The 14225-nt window shown below is 39.8% G+C and overlaps 2 long non-coding RNA genes across 2 annotated transcripts; both read right to left on the reverse strand.

The window, feature by feature from the left end:
• Positions 1 to 1059: 1059 nt before the first annotated feature.
• LOC118491106 lies at positions 1060 to 2844 on the reverse strand. The gene is made up of 3 exons (XR_004890379.1): positions 2698 to 2844; positions 2118 to 2184; positions 1060 to 1313 (listed from the first exon to the last, which is right to left on the reverse strand). It is a non-coding gene; the product is annotated as an uncharacterized LOC118491106 (long non-coding RNA).
• A 5000-nt stretch (positions 2845 to 7844) lies between these two features.
• Positions 7845 to 9613, reverse strand: LOC118491107. The gene is made up of 3 exons (XR_004890380.1): positions 9468 to 9613; positions 8888 to 8954; positions 7845 to 8083 (listed from the first exon to the last, which is right to left on the reverse strand). It is a non-coding gene; the product is annotated as an uncharacterized LOC118491107 (long non-coding RNA).
• Between the last annotated feature and the right edge of the window lie 4612 nt (positions 9614 to 14225).

Below are 14225 nucleotides of genomic sequence, written 5' to 3' on the forward strand. Positions count from 1 at the left end.
CTTTAATGTAACCTTTGATGATTTCCACACTTTTGCACTTTTTAAGAGATTATCTTAGTTATAGTAGTAGGCCCCTCTTTTGAAAGTGACGTTACCCTCAACCCAGTGGTTTGAGTCAGCAAGGATACAATCCCAAACGGTTGGAATATTGGAAGATAATTAATTAAGTTATTAATGCGTAAAGTGGTAGGCCCCTCTTTTGAAGGTGACGTTACTCTCGGCCAAGTGGTTTGAGTCAGCAGGGATACAATCCCAAGTTGCCGGGTTAATTTATTAATAGTAGTTTACATATGAGGGGCACCCCTGCCATCCAATACCAGTGGGTATTGAAGGAGGTCCTAGTAAGCTTGACCCAGGTCCTTGCAGGATCTATACATTGAACAAGGCAAGAACCTTAACAAACCATTCCCTTAACCCCCGACCAGGTAGCCAACATATCTCTATATAAACCGTAGAGATATAAATGGTAAAAATCTTTTACTTTATATGGACAGCAAAGTAATGCCAAGACACCACGAACAAATGATAATGAAGTTTCACCTTCAACATAAGAAACTAGTTATTAAAGTCATTAATACAAAACCAAATAAAAAGTGCGAAAAGATTAAAATTCAAAAGTATTACATTAAATGCTTGTCTTCACCAAGTGATGTAAGAGACTTAGCCAAACATGGCCTTTGATTGACAAGAACTCTTACGATCAATCTTGAATCCCGAGACTACTACACACACTCTAAGGTGGATGATGGATGATGGTGGTGGATGTGGGTGTTGTAGTGGTGGTGGAGTGGTGGAAAAGTGGGAGAGAGGTGGTTTGCCAAGGAATGCCTTTGAAGTGAACCAAGCACCCCTATTTATAGCCTGAACAAAAGCCCGGCCATGGCCCCGTGTCCGCTGGACACGCCCCCGTGGCCATCCTCTTTCTCTTCCTTCATTAATTGCTCTTGTCTGCATTAGGCTCCACACGGCCCCATGTTCGCTGGGCACGTCCCCGTGTGCAGAAGCGTATCTGTACTATCAAGATTTGCAAGATTCTGCAAATCTTATGTAAGACCCAGGTTATAATACTAGATGTTTATAAGTTAGAACCATACATTTAGTGCCAAAACTTCAGAGTTTACAAAATCTTTTGAAGATTTAAAACCAACTAGTTACAACATTCACATGTTTAACCTACTAAACGATGTTCAAAGTAAAACTACTAGTGTTTACATAGTAACAAAACAAAAGATCAAGTGCGGAAGCGTTATAATATGTGTGTTCGGTTCGACTCGATTGCTTGATCATCATCCTTTTTCTTGAGTACCTGAAAACTAAATGTTTTAAACAAGCATTAGCATTATGGTTATAAAATTTCACGTATTCAATCAAATTCGAACACGTTATTCGAGAGATTAAAATAGAAATCACATCAAGCTGGGCTCCACCGTAATTTACGGTGTCACCGTAAATTACGGTGGCTTCTGGGCAATTTGGAACCTACCGTAAATCAGTAGGTTCCCACCGTAACAGTATGCTGGCCACCGTAAATTACGGTACCACCGTAATTTACGGTGTGCCCTGCACAAAACCCCCTTGTTTCAAATGCAGTTTTGCTGGTTGTTTTCGAGCGTCAAACAGCTTAATCTCACATTAATTGTTAAGCGACTGGGCTAATTTCTCCATACTTGTATTTCACTTATGATAATACTCAACTATTCTCATGAGGGCATGTCTACGGATTAGTTTACAACTAAATTACAAGGCATTTAGTTAATCGTTTGTGCTATTGTCATGCATCAAATATCTAAACTTTAACTCCTATATTAAGAGCAAAGTTTCTTAACTTGCTTATGGTATTAGCTACACGGCTTACACGTCATGTAAATCGTGCATTATGTAATAGTGTCTTGCTTCTTGCTTATTACTAAAACTTGTTTGACCCGTTTGGGTGCTGAATTTACACTCCATTCAGGATATGCAAGATTTCATGCTTATCACTTGTTTTGACCCGTTCACTTGTTTAAGACGAAAAGTCTCTTTTGTGACACAAGGGTCTATCCTGTTTACCATGCTTTATTCTATGACATAAAGAAAACAATAATTAACCTTTACGTAACGAAATGGTAATTTCGTACCTTTAGAGCACACCCTTTCCCCGTGGATTCCCTTCGGCTTGTCCGCTTGACGATCCGGACTCTTTGCCTAGAAATTTCAGTTTACAACATGTTTAGAACTCTTTTTATGACCACAATCACATCATTATGGACCATTATCAAATCTGCGTTTTTATCAACATTTTACATTTAAATCCTCACTTAGGCATTTCAACAAACACCTAGCGGGTCAGATTTTCCTACAATCATTACCAAGTTCATATCTGGTAGTTTTCATCGAATTTCACTTTAATTAAACAACTTTGCACATATCTTGTCATTCTAACATTTCAGAAATCACTTCCAAATTTCTGATTGTGCTAGAACAAGAGTTTTAAATTCTGCATTTATCAAGTTTCTTGGAGTTCACTACTCACCTACAATGGTGATTATGTAACCCTACAAGTATCATACAAGGTTGTGTCAAGAAATCATCTAGGGTTTGATCCTAAACCTCATAACCCTTCTAATTTCAGTCATGCATCAACAATCAAGTTGAATTTCTTGTTTTTCACACTTAGCCTAGAATTCAAGATGGACAAAATATCAAGATTTTACATACCTTTGATTCCTACAGCGAGGTGATGATTAATTTGTGTTTAGAACTTGATTTGAGACAGATTTGGGGCTTCAATTTAAAGGATTTTGGTATGAAGCTAGGGTTTGGAGAACCCCCTTGTCGCCCCTCTTCTCTTGATCGACCAGACACACCAATTTTGGTGTGTCTGGTTTGGTTTTGTTACTATTAGTAACCAACTTTTCTAATTTGACAAGTTTAGTCCCCCAGCTTTGTTTTGTTCTTAAGTTAATGTGTTTTAGCCATATCATGCATTATTTCAAGACTTGAACTTAACTAGATTATATTCCTAGTTAGTAATTTCTTGTTTATTAATTCTTTAAAGTTTCAAGGTAAGGGTTTTTATTTTCGGGGTGTTACAAGTCCACCCCCCTTAAAAAGGGTTTCGTCCCCGAAACCGAATTACGTACCGAATAAAAAGGGGTATAGCCGTTGCATCTCCTCTTCGGATTCCCAAGTGGTATCCGCCCCTTTCTTGTGTTCCCATTTGACCCTCACTTGGTTGATCTCTTTGTTCCTTAGGATTTTCACCTTACGATCTAAAATCTCAATAGGTCTTACCGCATAGTTGAGGCTGTTATCCACCTCGATATCATCGTAGTGGATATGAGCGGTCTCATCAGCCAAACATTTTCGAAGATGTGACACGTGGAATGTGTTATGTATCCCACTCAACTCGTCAGGTAGTTCAAGACGATATGCTACTTTACCAACCCGTTCAATGACTCTAAATGGCCCAATAAATCTTGGGCTTAGTTTTCCCCTTTTTCTGAATCTAATAATACCCTTCCATGGGAAACTTTTAGCATAACCAAATCGCCAATCTGAAATTCGATTGGCCTATTTCTTTTATCTGCATATGCCTTTTGCCGGTCTTGAGCCGCTTTCAAGTGTGCCCGAACTATGTCGATTTTCGCATTTGTAGTTCGGATTATGTCGGCAGGTGCTAGCCCCCGCGGACCCACTTCTCCCCAACATACCGGGGTCCGACATTTTCTGCCATATAATAGCTCATACGGGGCCATTTTAATACTCGCGTGATAGCTATTGTTATATGCAAATTCGACCAAGGGTAAATGGACATCCCAACTACCTCCAAAGTCAATAATGCAAGCCCGCAGCATATCTCCCAACGTTTGTATTGTTCTTTCGCTCTGCCCATCCGTTTGTGGATGGTAAGCAGTGCTAAGGAACAATTTAGTTCCCATCTGTTCTTGGAATTCACGCCAGAATTTCGAAGTAAACCGAGTATCTCTGTCTGACACAATGGATATCGGTACCCCACGCCTTGCTATGATTTCATTGGTGTATACCTCCGACATTTTCTCAGATGTATAAGTCTCACGAATCGGAATAAAGTGAGCACTTTTAGTTAACCTATCCACGACTACCCATATAGCATCAAAACCACGACTTGTTTTAGGCAGTTTGGTCAATAGGTCCATCGTAATTTGCTCCCACTTCCAAACCGGGATTTCTAACGGTTGAAGTTTACCATATGGCTTTTGGTGTTCCGCCTTAACTTGTAGGCAAGTCAAACACTTTTCCACGTATTTCACGGTGTCACGCTTCATTCCGGGCCACCAATAGTTTTGCTTCAAGTCATTATACATCTTGGTCGCTCCCGGATGAATGGAATAACGGGATTTATGAGCTTCATCGAGTAGAAGCTTCTTAACCTCACATGTGTTAGGGACCCAGATTCTATTAAAACGAGTCTTTAGGCCGTGACTGCCTATCTCAAGGTCCTTAACTTGGCCGATAATTCTTTCCTTTTTCCAGTTTTCCGCCTTTACAGCTTCATCCTATGCTTCTCGAATTCGTTCTAGTAAGCTTGAAGTCACAACAAGTTGCATTGATCTTACCCGTATCGGGGTATAATCTGCTTTGCGACTCAGCGCATCGGCCACTACATTGGCCTTCCCAGGGTGATAATGTATTTCACAATCGAAATCTTTGACTGTTTCCAACCACCGCCTTTGTCTCATGTTTAATTCCTTCTGATCGAAGAAATACTTCAAGCTTTTATGGTCGGTTAAAATTGTAAATTTTACCCCGTACAAATAATGCCTCCATGTCTTTAAGGCAAACACCACCGCCGCCAATTCCAAGTCGTGAACCGGCTATTTCTTTTCATGAACCTTCAATTGCCTCGAGGCGTAGGCGATGACTTTACCTCGTTGCATCAAAACACACCCGAGCCCTAAATAGGAAGCATCCGAGTAAACTTCCATGTCGTCAGTCCCTTCCGGTAATGTCAACACCGGAGCATGGGTCAACCTTTCTTTGAGCGTTTGGAAAGCTTCCTCTTGCTTAACGCCCCATACAAACTTTTCCTCCTTGCGAGTCAATTTGGTCAATGGCAAGGCAATTTTGGAGAAATCCTGTATGAATTTCCGATAATACCCCGCAAGCCCTAAAAAGCTTCGGATTTCTGAAGGGTTTCTTGGAGGGTTCCATTTTGACACCGCTTCTACCTTGGACAGATCCACTAGTACTCCATCGGTACTAATGATATGTCCAAGAAATTGCACCTCTCTTAGCCAGAAAGCGCACTTAGAAAATTTTGCATATAGCTTTTCTCGTCTGAGGGTGTCTAATACTTCCCGCAAATGACACACATGCTCAGCTTCATTCTTCGAATATACCAAAATGTCATCGATAAATACAATTACCGACTTATCTAGCATGGGTTTGCAAACCCGGTTCATGAGGTCCATGAAAGCCGTGGGTGCATTTGTCAATCCAAAGGGCATTACAAGGAACTCATAATGCCCGTACCGTGTACGAAAGGCCGTCTTCGGTACGTCTTCCTCCTTGACTTTCAATTGGTGATAACCAGATCGGAGATCAATTTTGGAGAACCAACTTACTCCTTGTAATTGGTCAAATAAATCATCAATTCTTGGAAGTGGGTATCGATTCTTCACCGTGAGTTTGTTTAAATCTCGGTAATCGATACACATGCGCATACTGCCATCCTTCTTTTTCACGAATAAGACTGGTGCGCCCCACGGAGACACACTCGGTCGGATAAACCCCTTGTCGAGAAATTCCTGAATTTGAGACATCAATTCTTGTAACTCCGACGGTGCAAGTCGGTATGGCGCCTTGGCCACGGGTTTCATGCCCGGAATCAACTCGATTCCGAACTCTACCTCCCGTTCTGGTGGTATCCCCGGTAGTTCTTCCGGAAACACATCTTCATAATCACGCACCACCAGTACATTCTCAATTTTGAGGGGTTCTTTTTCCGATTCACTTGCATATACCATGTAGGCCTTGCATCCATGTTTCATGAGTTTATGGGCTTCTAGCATTGTGCATATCACCGGGTTACCTCCTTTTTCACCATATATCATAACTTGTTTTCCACTAGGAGACGTTAGTTTTATTTCCTTTCGGAAACAAACCACTTTCGCGTGGTAACGAGATAGCCAATCCATTCCCACTATCACTTGGAATTCTCCCATCGACATCGGAATCAAATATATTGCGTATTCCTCGTCATCAATGTTCATCGTACAGTTTTCACATACATCGCAAACAATAAAGCTTTTGTTATTACCTATCTCTACTTCTAAAGGCATAGATAATTTTGTTAGAACAAATGAAGGGTGCCGAATAAACCCATATGAAACAAAGGATTTATTTGCACCAGTATCAAATAACACACGTGCGGGAATTGAATTTACAGTGAATATACCTGAGACCACGTCAGGTTCGACCTTTGCTTCAGCAGCGGTCAATTGGAAAGATCTTGCTTTGGCTTTTGAGGCTTCACCTTTCGAGTCTTGCCCTTCTTTCTTTCCCACCAGTTCCGGGCACTCCGATCTTTTGTGACCCGTTCGGTAACAGTTGTAACAAACGGTCACTTTATCCGGGCATGATATAGCCATATGTCCCGTTTTTCGACATATGGGACAAGGCTTATCTTTGAAGCGACATTCACCCTTATGATTCTTGCCACAGATTTTGCAACTTGGTGTACCGCCCTTTGTATCTGATTTCTTTGCTGTTTCATTCGTTCTTGCTTTCTTGGTAGGGCTTGGATTTACGTCTTGTGCCCTTCGTTCACCCCGTTCTATACTCTTTTTCAGCTCGATCTCCCTTTCCCGAGCGGCATTGACAATCTCGGTAAGGGTCTCGTACTTTGAAGGGGTTATGAACTCCCTATACTCTGCGCTTAGCATGTGATGGTAGTAATAAACCTTTTGCTCTTCATTCGTTATCAGATCGTCACAGAACTTCATCTTGTCCATAAACATCCCTGTGATCTTGTCTATGGATTCACCTTTGTGTCTGAGTTGCATGAACTCTTCCTTGATCTTGTTTATGACCGCTTTGGGACTATGGTGTTTAAGAAACGGCGTCTTAAACTCCTCCCATGTCATGGTCTTAGCCACTTCACTTCCAATCTCCTTCTTTTTATTATCCCACCAGTCTTTTGCTTGACCTCTTAATTGACCCGTACCATAAGCTACGTAGTCATTCTCATCGCAATGAGTTCTCTCGAATACTCCCTCGATATCACCTATCCATCGTTGACACACAATTGGATCAACCTCCCCATTATATATAGGTGGTTTACAAGCCATGAATTCCTTGTACGAACAAGGCTTTCGTCCTCCAGATTTTTCCTTTGCTAGATTCGAGTTATCCTCTAGCTTCTTGATTCTTTCTTCTACTACTGATAAAACCGTATTTTGGATTTTATCAATGAAGTTCGATAAACTGTTTTCGATCGCCTTTCCAACCTCCTCGGCAATCACTATTCTCATTTGTTCGGTGACTCTTGGCACCGCATCACCATCACCTCCGCCCGCCATCTTTAGTACTGAAATGTTTACATATATTGTTAAACATTCCATTTGTAACACATGCTTTACTTGTTTTGATTTTATCAAGTTCACAACTTGATTTAATCATTCTTGTTTCATGCATTTCTTGTATTTGAGTGAGCTTACACACCCTTTTCATGCATATTTGTTCATGATTTATTTCTATATTCTCTAATTTCTACTTAAACGATTAACTCATACCGGATGTTTGATCAAGCTTGAACCGAACACTTATTGGCAACCTTGGGCTCTGATTACCAACTTGTAAGACCCAGGTTATAATACTAGATGTTTATAAGTTAGAACCATACATTTAGTGCCAAAACTTCAGAGTTTACAAAACCTTTTGAAGATTTAAAACCAACTAGTTACAACATTCACATGTTTAACCTACTAAACGATGTTCAAAGTAAAACTACTAGTGTTTACATAGTAACAAAACAAAAGATCAAGTGCGGAAGCGTTATAATATGTGTGTTCGGTTCGACTCGATTGCTTGATCATCATCCTTTTTCTTGAGTACCTGAAAACTAAATGTTTTAAACAAGCATTAGCATTATGGTTATATAATTTCACGTATTCAATCAAATTCGAACAAGTTATTCCAGAGATTAAAATAGAAATCACATCAAGCTGGGCTCCACCGTAATTTACGGTGTCACCGTAAATTACGGTGGCTTCTGGGCAATTTGGAACCTACCGTAAATCAGTAGGTTCCCACCGTAACAGTATGCTGGCCACCGTAAATTACGGTACCACCGTAATTTACGGTGTGCCCTGCACAAAACCCCCTTGTTTCAAATGCAGTTTTGCTGGTTGTTTTCGAGCGTCAAACAGCTTAATCTCACATTAATTGTTAAGCGACTGGGCTAATTTCTCCATACTTGTATTTCACTTATGATAATACTCAACTATTCTCATGAGGGCATGTCTACGGATTAGTTTACAACTAAATTACAAGGCATATAGTTAATCGTTTGTGCTATTGTCATGCATCAAATATCTAAACTTTAACTCCTATATTAAGAGCAAAGTTTCTTAACTTGCTTATGGTATTAGCTACACGGCTTACACGTCATGTAAATCGTGCATTATGTAATAGTGTCTTGCTTCTTGCTTATTACTAAAACTTGTTTGACCCGTTTGGGTGCTGAATTTACACTCCATTCAGGATATGCAAGATTTCATGCTTATCACTTGTTTTGACCCGTTCACTTGTTTAAGACGAAAAGTCTCTTTTGTGACACAAGGGTCTATCCTGTTTACCATGCTTTATTCTATGACATAAAGAAAACAATAATTAACCTTTACGTAACGAAATGGTAATTTCGTACCTTTAGAGCACACCCTTTCCCCGTGGATTCCCTTCGGCTTGTCCGCTTGACGATCCGGACTCTTTGCCTAGAAATTTCAGTTTACAACATGTTTAGAACTCTTTTTATGACCACAATCACATCATTATGGACCATTATCAAATCTGCGTTTTTATCAACATTTTACATTTAAATCCTCACTTAGGCATTTCAACAAACACCTAGCGGGTCAGATTTTCCTACAATCATTACCAAGTTCATATCTGGTAGTTTTCATCGAATTTCACTTTAATTAAACAACTTTGCACATATCTTGTCATTCTAACATTTCAGAAATCACTTCCAAATTTCTGATTGTGCTAGAACAAGAGTTTTAAATTCTGCATTTATCAAGTTTCTTGGAGTTCACTACTCACCTACAATGGTGATTATGTAACCCTACAAGTATCATACAAGGTTGTGTCAAGAAATCATCTAAGGTTTGATCCTAAACCTCATAACCCTTCTAATTTCAGTCATGCATCAACAATCAAGTTGAATTTCTTGTTTTTCACACTTAGCCTAGAATTCAAGATGGACAAAATATCAAGATTTTACATACCTTTGATTCCTACAGCGAGGTGATGATTAATTTGTGTTTAGAACTTGATTTGAGACAGATTTGGGGCTTCAATTAAAGGATTTTGGTATGAAGCTAGGGTTTGGAGAACCCCCTTGTCGCCCCTCTTCTCTTGATCGACCAGACACACCAATTTTGGTGTGTTTGGTTTGGTTTTGTTACTATTAGTAACCAACTTTTCTAATTTGACAAGTTTAGTCCCCCAGCTTTGTTTTGTTCTTAAGTTAATGTGTTTTAGCCATATCATGCATTGTTTCAAGACTTGAACTTAACTAGATTATATTCCTAGTTAGTAATTTCTTGTTTATTAATTCTTTAAAGTTTCAAGGTAAGGGTTTTTATTTTCGGGGTGTTACATCTTAGTGTTGACCATGCCCCATGCTGAGCTGGGCACGCCCCCGTGTCGGGAATAGAAGCTTCCACAACTTTGTCCATTTCTGCAAACACCTGACCACGCCCCCGTGTCCGCTGGGCACGGGCTGTGGTCAGCCTCCTGTTTCTTGTTTTTGCTTGGGAAGATGTTGTCGAGTGGTCGGGCATGCCACGTTTATTCTTTTTCTTTGTATTTATGTTAGTTTTTGCTGCATATTTGTTCCTTTTGTTCATTTAAGCTCGTTCGGTCCTGAAAATACAAAAGGAAGACAAAAGCACATTTTTTCCAACATTAGTACTAAAAAAGAGTTAGTTTTATGCCTCATTTGATGTAATTTATTTGTTGCGTTTTACACACATCAAATACCCCCACACTTGAATCTTTGTTTGTCCTCAAGCAAAACTCTTTATTATGTGGCTTACACCCCCAAATGAAACGGGTAAAAGATAAGTTTTGGGCTTGTCTTGAGTGTTGGGAATCCAAGATCTTTATTGGGTTTTATTTTTATATTATTTACAATCCTATTGGTTACAATTTATTTAATTACTTATTTGGGCATAACATACCTCTTTAAAATTCCATTTATATACAAATTCACATACCTCACGGGAGATCACTCAACACTCGGCCGAAGATGTATTTTTGTGAAACACTCGACACCGACATGGAACTTACTTCTACCATATGCTTTCCAAGCAATCAATCCTCCTCCTTTTTAACTATAAACCTTTGTAAATATCAAGAGGACTTGGGAAGGGTTAGGCTTGGGCTAAAGGTAGGTGGTTTTGGGTTATTGGTTAGTAAAAAGGGCTAAAAGCGTAAAAAGCGTCGGTCGTCGTAAAACTTTTTATTTTTGTGACTTTTATTCAAGCTAGGCATTTTCAAACAAAGTTTCTTTGAGGAACTTGTTTGTTTATTGCTAGACTTTCAAATTTTTTTTTTTTGTGACAAGGAAACGTCACAAGAGAACCGAGCTTTTTACCAAAATAAAGGGTTGAAAAGAAAAAGGGTTTTGGTGGTTAAAGGGTGTTTGTTTTGTGGGTTTAGAAATGAAAAGGTTTAGGCTTAAAGGGGTTAACTAGTGGGATTTTGGGTAGGTGATAAAGAAAATGAAAAATAATGATGTTGAAAGGAAAATGGGTTAGTCCTATTGCCTCTATCATTTACTTACTTGGGTTTAAGTTGGTAAGGACCGGGAATGTATCGTCGTGGCAAGTTCTAGAGTCGTAAGAACCAAGTGGCTATTCACACAAGAAACGAAAAATGAGCATTTAATTAAAGATGTATGCTTGTATGCTCTATAAAGGCTCAAAACTCACTTATTGTGGGAATGGGTTTATAATGTGATCAAGTATATATAATAAAATTTTAACTAGATTTGTCATGCCGTTTCATAATTTTCTTATGTTGGTTCTTTTTATCAAGACAATATCGGTTGTAAATTTGTAAAAATATAACCTTTTTAGAACTTGTTATTCCCAAATTAAACCAAGACAAGTAAAAAAATGAAAAGTTTTTTGAAAAAAAAAATTGGGGTGATTAGCGGTTCCAATAGAGTTTTGTGTAAGTCTTGTTATTAGGACTTGCAAAATTCAAGTTTTTGGCATTCCCCCCCCCACACTTAAATTACACATTGTCCTCAATGTGTCCCAAAAATAAGTTTTTAGTTTGATTGAATGTGTAAAAAGGTGTTTAAAAACAAAATTTATGTTACTGGGCGTCTGGACACGGGCCCGTGCTCAGATCGCCAGTATCATGTTAAATAGAAGGCTGGGCACGGGGGCGTGTTCAGCGAACACGGCCCCGTGTCCAGTTACCTGTACTGGGCATTTTCTGCAGATCCTTGGGCACGGGGGCGTGTTGCGCTGAGCACGGCCCCATGCTGAACTTGCTGTAATGAAGGAAAAATTGTCGGGAGGCTTTGTTTTTGTGTATGGAGTGTGGGTTATTCTTTCCCTTGGTAACCTCCACCTTTTCGAGTGTGTTTTAACCATTACAGCATCATCCAAACACCATTTAATACTTAAAAACCATCATTCATTAAAGAGTGAAATACATAATGCCTGGAAAATAAAAAGTACAAACTAGAAACTGGATAAGTAGGTCATAAAATTCAAGAAATCTTAAACCACAAATAAGCTCTAGCCTAGATGATTTTATTATAAGAACAAAATTTCCGAAAAGATGATTCTTTTGGTTGAGGAAGACTTGTAGAACTCTTTCTCCGGAAAGGGCCCCTCACACATCGTTAAGCCATTCTTCTATCTCCCGAGGGAGAAGGAAGGTGGGCTCATTGTCTTCCTCGTGTTGAGGAGGTGCGACTTCCACCGAAACCACTTGTAAGGTGTCAATAGGAGGTTCCGGGGGAATATCGTCCCATCTGGTGGGATTAATAACTTCTTGTGCCAAGTTCCAATCTTCTTGGAGGAAGATTGGTTCCATAGGAGGCATCACAAGAATGTTCAACCTTTGGTGCAAAAGGTTGATTTCTTGGAAGCTATTTTCTAGCCCCACCGTTAGATAGTTGATACGGTCGATTAGGACTTCTTCTACGGATGTCATCTCGTCGAGTGCCTCTCTTAGCGCCATTACGTAACGTACAAGGGTTGCTTCGATCGAAGGCCTTCGTTCCCTGCGACTGTTCCTTGAGTGAGCTGAAGAGGTTCCGCTATTCTGGCTCGACATTCTAAGAAAACAAGTCAAAAAATTCAAATTAATGAAACAGTGACTCCGGCCACGGCCCCATGCTCGCTGAGCACGGCCCCGTGGCCACCAATCTGCAGATTTTTAAAACAGGGAATCTTGAAGTTTTAAATTATTTTTCTAGCTTTTTAAACATTTCTGAGCAGAAATAACTTAAAACAGTGTTATAAAACTTATTTTTGATAAGATTCCTTGATTAAACACCTAACAAATATCACAATAAAGCTTGAAAACATGGAGATTTCAAGCTTTAATGGAGGTTTTGAGGAGTTAGTGAAGAAAGCAATAGACAAAAGTAGTAAAGACAAGATGGTTGTTGAGAACCTTCTTTAGAATATATACCTTGTAGGGTATATGTGAAGATCCCACCAGATCTTTATCTTTGGAATGAGTCAAATTGTGCAGGAATTTTGCTGCATTTATAGAAAACGACAGCACGCTGACCACGGCCCTGTGTCGGCTGGACACGGCCCCGTGGTCAGACAAGAGTCTAACACATTTTGTCCGTATTCTGACTTAAAGTCAGACACAAATCTTCAGGTGGGCACGGGGCGTGTTGACCTGGGCGCGGCCCCGTGGCTAGAGGTTTTTATGAAGTTTTGTCTTGTTTTAAGGATTTTATCCAGATCAGGCGGTTCCTTACTGGATGGAACAACACCGAAGTGCCTAAGGTACCTCAATTGCCTTTGATTTAGACAAGAACGCAAGAGGTTGTCGGAAAGAGTAAATTCTAAGCTAAATACCGGTGGGCAAAACCAACCTTTATTCCCCTTATCCGGGCTCTCGTTAAAGAAGGTATATGTCGAATCGCTCAGGTCTATGTATGCATCGGTGGAGACCGATGGTGTAGGATCGTATTCGGACCCGAACGAGTCGATCAGAAAAGTTTTTCTCAATACGAAAGGCGGAAACAGACGTATCGAGGTCAATTCAGCACACAAATCACTTTAACTGTTAATTTGATTGATATAATGATGTTTTACAGCGTGACGACACTTCGGCAGCACTTCGTTGCTTAAACCAGAAACTGTTCTCTGATTTCGCTTGGAATGCACTATATATAGGTCAATTCAGCACACAAATCACTTTAACTGTTAATTTGATTGATATAATGACGTTTTACAGCGTGACGACACTTCGGCTGCACTTCGTTGCTTAAACCGGAAACTGTTCTCTGATTTTGCTTGGAATGCACTATTTATAGGCATTGTGATTCCGCTTGAACATGACCATGTTCATTTCAAGCGGAATTAACATGAGTGATTCAAGCGAAATCAGTATGATAACTCAAGCGGAATTAAAACAATACTGATTTCGCTTGAAATGACCTGGTGTCATTTCAAGCGGAATCACCTCTAATTCTCACTTTCTTGTTTTTCGTGACCTGATCTAACTAGTACTATACAAGACTCGATACAAGACGAAGTCGACAGATGCATGCACCAACAGACTCCCCCTCGAATGTTGACGAGTCTTAAAGTGTCGAGTCTTTGCATCTTCAATCTTTATCAGTCTTCGGGCTTCTCTTCGAAGTATCTTACACTGTAAAGCATCCTCAAATCTCTCTCTCTTCTTATCTATCATTACCATCAGACTCTCTTCGAACAAATACTCTCCTCCTCGAATGTTGAATCTTTAAATTCATCAGCAACTTTCGTGTTCTA

This window comes from Helianthus annuus, chromosome 4 (genome assembly GCF_002127325.2).
Source record: "Helianthus annuus cultivar XRQ/B chromosome 4, HanXRQr2.0-SUNRISE, whole genome shotgun sequence".
Classification (NCBI taxonomy): domain Eukaryota; kingdom Viridiplantae; phylum Streptophyta; class Magnoliopsida; order Asterales; family Asteraceae; genus Helianthus; species Helianthus annuus.